Raw genomic sequence first — 6377 nt, 5'->3', positions numbered from 1 at the left:
CCCTTGGTGGCTATCGCCAATTGATATCTTGACAATAAAAAAAAAAAACATTGAAGGAGAAAGATGGACCTACGAAGATTTACTAGTAAAAACAGAGACTGGTTGGAGGATTAGGCCATATGAAGAAATAAAGAACAAATTGACAGGTTGGATCCAATTTCACCAAATCAATTCCATCTGGACCGAGGACAAAAAAAAAATGGGATAAGTGAGAAAAAATCTAGATTCCAGATTGAAATACTAGAAAGTAAAACAAAACTCCTATCGAAAATGTATAGCCTGTTGCTTGAATGGGACACCAAGGATGAAGAAGTAAAAGAGGTAATGGTGAGATGGGCAATGGACTTTGGGTATAATATAGAGTTTGATAAATGGCAGGCACTATGGAATAAAGGTATGAGATTTTCGGCATGCACAACACTCAGGGAAAATATGTATAAAATGATGTACAGGTGGTATGTAACGCCCGTAAAACTGGATAAAATATATAAAATTGGTGATAAATCATGTTGGAAGTGCAAGGTCAAGGAGGGTGATTTTTATCATATGTGGTGGTTGTGTGAACCTATCAAGAAATTCTGGGAATCCATTTACAATGAACTAAAAAAAATCTTAAAATATACCTTTATTAAAAAAACCCGAAGCCTTTTTGCTGGGGATAACTGGAGAGGAAATCAAAAAGGAAGATCAAACACTTTTTCAGTACGCGACAGTGGCTGCCAGAACACTAATAGCGCAGAATTGGAAGACACCAAAAATCCCAACTATAAATGAGTGGCAATCCAAACTATTTGATTATTTAGAATTGGCAAAAATGACACAGAAAATAAGAAATCAAAAAGACACAAAGTTTAATAATGATTGGAATAAATTTATGGCATACATGGAAACAGAGGTAAAAAATCTAAAAATTACAGTAGGTGCGATACAACACTTGTGATGTAAAGAATGGTCTGAGGAGAAGAAACTGCAGATAGAAAAACTTTATAAGTGCCCTACCTGGGTGGATGGAGCAGCCAAGTAATTTCGTTGTCCCCGAGAGGGGGCAATGACAATAAAGATATTATTATTATTATTATTATTATTATTATTATTATTATTATTACACATTCCGATACCGAGACGAAGGGAAGTCAGTTAGTGTTATGTGATTTGTAGTTAATGTAGTTAATCTGTTGTTGTCCTATGTTAATTTTTTATGTATTCTTTTTAGTGTGAATGTGTTATGTCTTTTTTGTTTGGTTTAATGTATGAAAATCAATTAAAAAAACTTTTTTAAAAAAATAAAATGCATAGCACCAGAAAGATGATAAAAGTTGGAAAATATGTTGGGATGGGGAAGAGAGAGCATACCAGCAGGTGTATCTTAATTTTGTTAATGCATAGTTTTAAAGATATAAATAAATAAGCAACCTATATTTGTTGTTGTATATGCCTGTTTTCATGATCATAATATATAAGAGCTGATTTTTATATATTGTTTATGAGTAAATGCTTTATACAATGTTATAAGAAAAAACTGCTCCCTTTCCCTATTGGGGTCTCCAAGAGCCCGTGTAGAATCCTTAGGTGGGTTCCCTATCGATAGGAGAAAATAACAGAGGCCAACCAGAGAATATTGAGAAGCAAAGCAGCTAGTAAGCCTGATCTTTATTAAACGGTTGCAACAGGGTGCTCACGCAGGAGGGAGGAGAACCCTGAACAATGGTGCGCAAGCCCTTATATAGACTTTTGAAATTGCCCACCCAAGACCACCCGCCTAAAACATCATACATGCTTCACAGAAGGAGGCGATCTACCGCAGAACTCCTGCCTACCAGGATGCCTGACAATGGTCACATTGCATTACCTGGACAGCCTGGACATTCTTTTGTGATGGGTAATACTTTAGTTCCTGAATCGAAGTCACAGGCTCACCCTGTTCATGCACAAATATGCCCAAAAGACAGGTAAGCAAGACAATGGGGAGGCTTTCCCATTTCCTTCCTCCTTGCAGAGAAATATTAGAGGTCAATTTGGGAGAGTCAAAATGGTTTCAGGATTGCTCTCCTGTACTATTTCAGATACGTGGTTTATATACTTATGTATGTGTTTGCCTTGTACATTTAAGAACATTAAATTTATATTTGAGACCTTAGAATTCTTATAACAACAATATATTCCATTTTGTAATCATAAATATTTTTAAATTGTAGATTTCCTTGATAAAGGTCGGGAGTAGTTGAAACAACAATGGATCAAAAATTATTTCCTTTTTCTTACCCTGTGCTTTTTGCTCCTTGCACTTCTAGGGCCATAGCCAATTAAGACATTAATGAATCAGTTAAGCCAGAGTCAGGGCCATCTTTAGCAGATGCGGCGCTGGGGTGCAAATATCCACCCAGCACCCCCAAATTACCACGGATAGTGGGGGGCAAAGCTGTGCACTGCCAGCCGTCGGGGGAGGGGGCGCAACTCTCCCCCATGCCGCTGCGGGAGAGCATTCCCCACAGAGGCTTGGGAGGGAAGCTGCACGTCCGGCAGCCATATGGTTGGCAGGGTGTAGCTGGCGGACTTGCAGGGAAAGGGGAGGCCGTCGGCAAATCCACGCAGCTCCCCCACTCGCTGGGGCACCCCTGAGAGGCCGGCGCCCTGGCGCAATGAACCACTAAGCCCTATGGGAAAGACGGCTTTGGCCAGAGTGCATAAATGATTAGAATTTGGGGCTAGGTCCTGGGGGACCCGGGTTCAAATCCCTGCTCTGCCATGAAACTCACTGGTAATTGTGAGCCAGTCACATCTCAGCCTTAATAACCTCCACGACAGGTTTGCTGGGAGAACTTGGTGCAGCACCTTCAGTTCCTTGGAGGAAAGATGGGACATAAATGCATAAATACCTAATTTGGCATATCTGAGCGACACAATAGTTCTGAAGCAGAAAGATGATGGATGTGTAGCATAGCAGCAAGCACTATTTTAAAAAAGGCATTCCTTCTTGTATGCATTCATAACAAGGAAAGAATTAACAGTAATTTGTTTTGGATTGCGTTGTTTTTAATCTGCACTTTTAATTTGAAATGGAGTTGCCACTTTTAACGTATTTTTATCTATTTCATAAAATGCATCCACTGCTTGGTTGTAAATAATAATAATAAATCTCAAAGCAGTTTACAAAGAGACAGGGCTCCACAAATTGAACAGGGCTCCACAATTCTTGGCTGGCTTTGGTAGCCCACCCTCAAACTGCTTGCAAGGCCTCTGCACCTATTGAGATTGTTATAACTTGCGGGGACGGGAGTAGGATGTGTGCCGAAACCCTTCTAACCCTTATAAAATATGTGAGGATTCAAACAGCCAGACTAGCTTCCTGGTGAGATGACAGCCCAAGTCGGTGGTTCTCAAACGTCTTCCTCTGGGGCATAGTTTGAGAATAAAAATTTGCTAGCACCACACTGAATTTTTTATTGATAAGAAATACATTGCAAAACAAAAAGAAACCTTTCCTAGCTGTGTTTGGTTTCTAAAATAGAATACAACTACTTTATAATATGATCAAGTGACATCCATAAAGTATAAAACAAAGCAGCTACATAAAAACATGAGTCATTCGCACACACTTGATGTCATTTAGAGAAGATATTTATCCATATTCTGCAAATAAAAGCATATATTTTGATACTATACTATGCTACAGTGGTGCCTCGCAAGACGAAAAGAATCCTTTCTGTGATTCTCTTCGTCTAGCGGTTTTTCCGTCTTGCGAAGCAAGCCCGTTGATGGATTAGCGCTATTAGCGGCTTTTAGTGGCTTATCAGCTTATCGGATCAGCTGATAAGCGGCTTAGCGGCTTAGGAAAATGGGGGGGAGGGGAAAAAACCCCGCAGGAACTCGCAAGACATTTTTGTCTTGCGAAGCAAGCCCATAGGAGATTCGTTTTGCGAAGCACCTCCAAAACGGAAAACTCTTTCGTCTAGCGAGTTTTCCGTCTTGCGAGGCATTCGTCTTGTGAGGCACCACTGTATTCCATACTGAAATGTGTAAATGTTTCTTTGGTTGTCCTTCAATCTTCCCACTTGACATCCTCTCCTGCCACACCCTTTGAAACTCTGTCCTAGGTAATGGGCCATCAAAGGAACAAAGGAAGTGGATCAGACAGAAAATGGGTTTGGCCTCCCTCAAACTCGCTGGTACTTAGAAAGGCAAAGACAAGAGCAGAGAGTGAAGTGGAGTGATGTGAGGTAGAAGCTGGAAGTGGAAGGGGCAGGCTGGGAAGCCAGAGAGACAGAGCAATGCTTGATTTCTGTTTGAAGATTGCAACTATGGGAGAAGCAAGGTCTCTTGGAGTGCTAATGCTGTGAACTCCTCCGTTGTAGGCTTAGGTGGTATATATTTGTAAATAAACCATAAATCCTAAAGACACCTCAGCCTTTGCTGGGCCCAGTGGTTTTTTTCTATATATATATTTTTGTACTCTCATTTACCTACTCATATTGCAATACTGCCCCGCAATGAGGCCATTCTTAGCTTCACAAAATGTTTGGGGGTATGCATATCCCTGCGTCCCCTGTGCCTCATTCTGAAGGAAACATGAAGCCTGGACAAGTGCGTGGCTGCTCCTGCACAGTTTATTTAGGAATCCCTGCTCTCCATGCATGCAAGCTTTTACACATCCTCATCCAAATGCCACCTCGTATCCACCACACCCCAATTTAATCCGCATCTACCATTTCCACAGCTCTTTGTTTTTTAACTTGCTAGATTTTCCAAAGAAACTAAAAGGGAAAATAATATAGGATGGCATTCTGAAGAGGGCATTGTGTGGCTGCTGTTCAAAAATTGCATGCATAACCAGCCTTGAATCCATAATAATAATAATAATAATAATAATAATAATAATAATAATTTATTATTTATACCCCGCCCATCTGGCTGGGCCTCCCCAGCCACTCTGGGCGGCTTCCATAAAAACCAGAAATACAGTAAAATGTCACACGTTAAAAACTTCCCTGAACAGGGCTGCCTTAAGATGTCTCCTGAATGTCAGGTAGTTGTTTATCGCTTTGACATCTGCTGGAAGGGCGTTCCACAGGGCGGGCGCCACTACCGAGAAGGCCCTCTGCCTGGTTCCCTGTAGCTTTGCTTCTCGCAGTGAGGGAACCGCCAGAAGGCCCTCGGCGCTGGACCTCAGCGTCCGGGCAGACTGATGGGGGTGGAGACACTCCTTCAGGTATACTGGACCGAGGCCGTTTAGGGCTTTAAAGGTCAGCACCAACACTTTGAATTGTGCTCGGAAACGTACTGGGAGCCAATGCAGGTCTTTCAAGACCGGTGTTATATGGTCTCGGCGGCCGCTCCCAGTCACCAGTCTAGCTGCCGCATTCTGGATTAGTTGTAGTTTCCGCGTCACCTTCAAAGGTAGCCCCACGTAGAGCGCATTGCAGTAGTCCAAGCGGGAGATAACCAGAGCATGCACCACTCTGGCGAGACAGTCCGCAGGCAGATAGGGTCTCAGCCTACGTACCAGATGGAGCTGGTAAACAGCTGCCCTGGACACAGATGTGACCTGTGCCTCCATGGACAGCTGTGAGTCCAAAATGACTCCCAGGCTGCACACCTGGTCCTTCAGGGGCACAGTTACCCCATTCAGGACCAGGGAATCCTCCACACCTGCCCGCCTCCTGTCCCCCAAAAACAGTACTTCTGTCTTGTCAGGATTCAACCTCAATCTGTTAGCCGCCATCCATCCTCCAACCGCCTCCAGACACTCACACAGGACCTTCACCGCCTTCACTGGTTCTGATTTAAAAGAGAGGTAGAGCTGGGTGTCATCCGCATACTGATGAACACCCAGCCCAAACCTCCTGATGATCTCTCCCAGCGGCTTCATATAGATGTTAAAAAGCATGGGGGAGAGGACAGAACCCTGAGGCACCCCACAAGTGAGGGCCCAAGGGTCTGAACACTCATCCCCCACCACCACTTTCTGAACACGGCCCAGGAGGAAGGAGCGGAACCACTGTATAACAGTGCCCCCAGCTCCCAGCCCCTCAAGACGGTCCAGAAGGATGCTATGGTCGATGGTATCAAACGCCGCTGAGAGATCCAGCAGAACTAGGAAACAGCTCTCACCTTTGTCCCTAGCCCGCCGGAGATCATCAACCAGTGCGACCAAGGCAGTTTCAGTCCCATGACTGAATCCATGGTAGACTGCTGTCCTTAGAAACCTTTGCAGGGATACATTGTGCAGTTCTTATTTTGAAGAGAATAAAAAATGCTCTGGTGGTTCCCATTCATTTGAGTGAGGCATGTGCAGGACAGCTTTCCAACTCAGTGGTAGGAAGACTGTGGTCCCCCAGGTGTTGCTGGACTACAGCTCCCATCAGCCCTTGGCCATGCTG

Source organism: Podarcis bocagei, assembly GCF_964188305.1.
Source record: "Podarcis bocagei genome assembly, chromosome: 7".
Lineage (NCBI taxonomy): Eukaryota > Metazoa > Chordata > Lepidosauria > Squamata > Lacertidae > Podarcis > Podarcis bocagei.
This window is presented reverse-complemented; position numbering follows the sequence as displayed.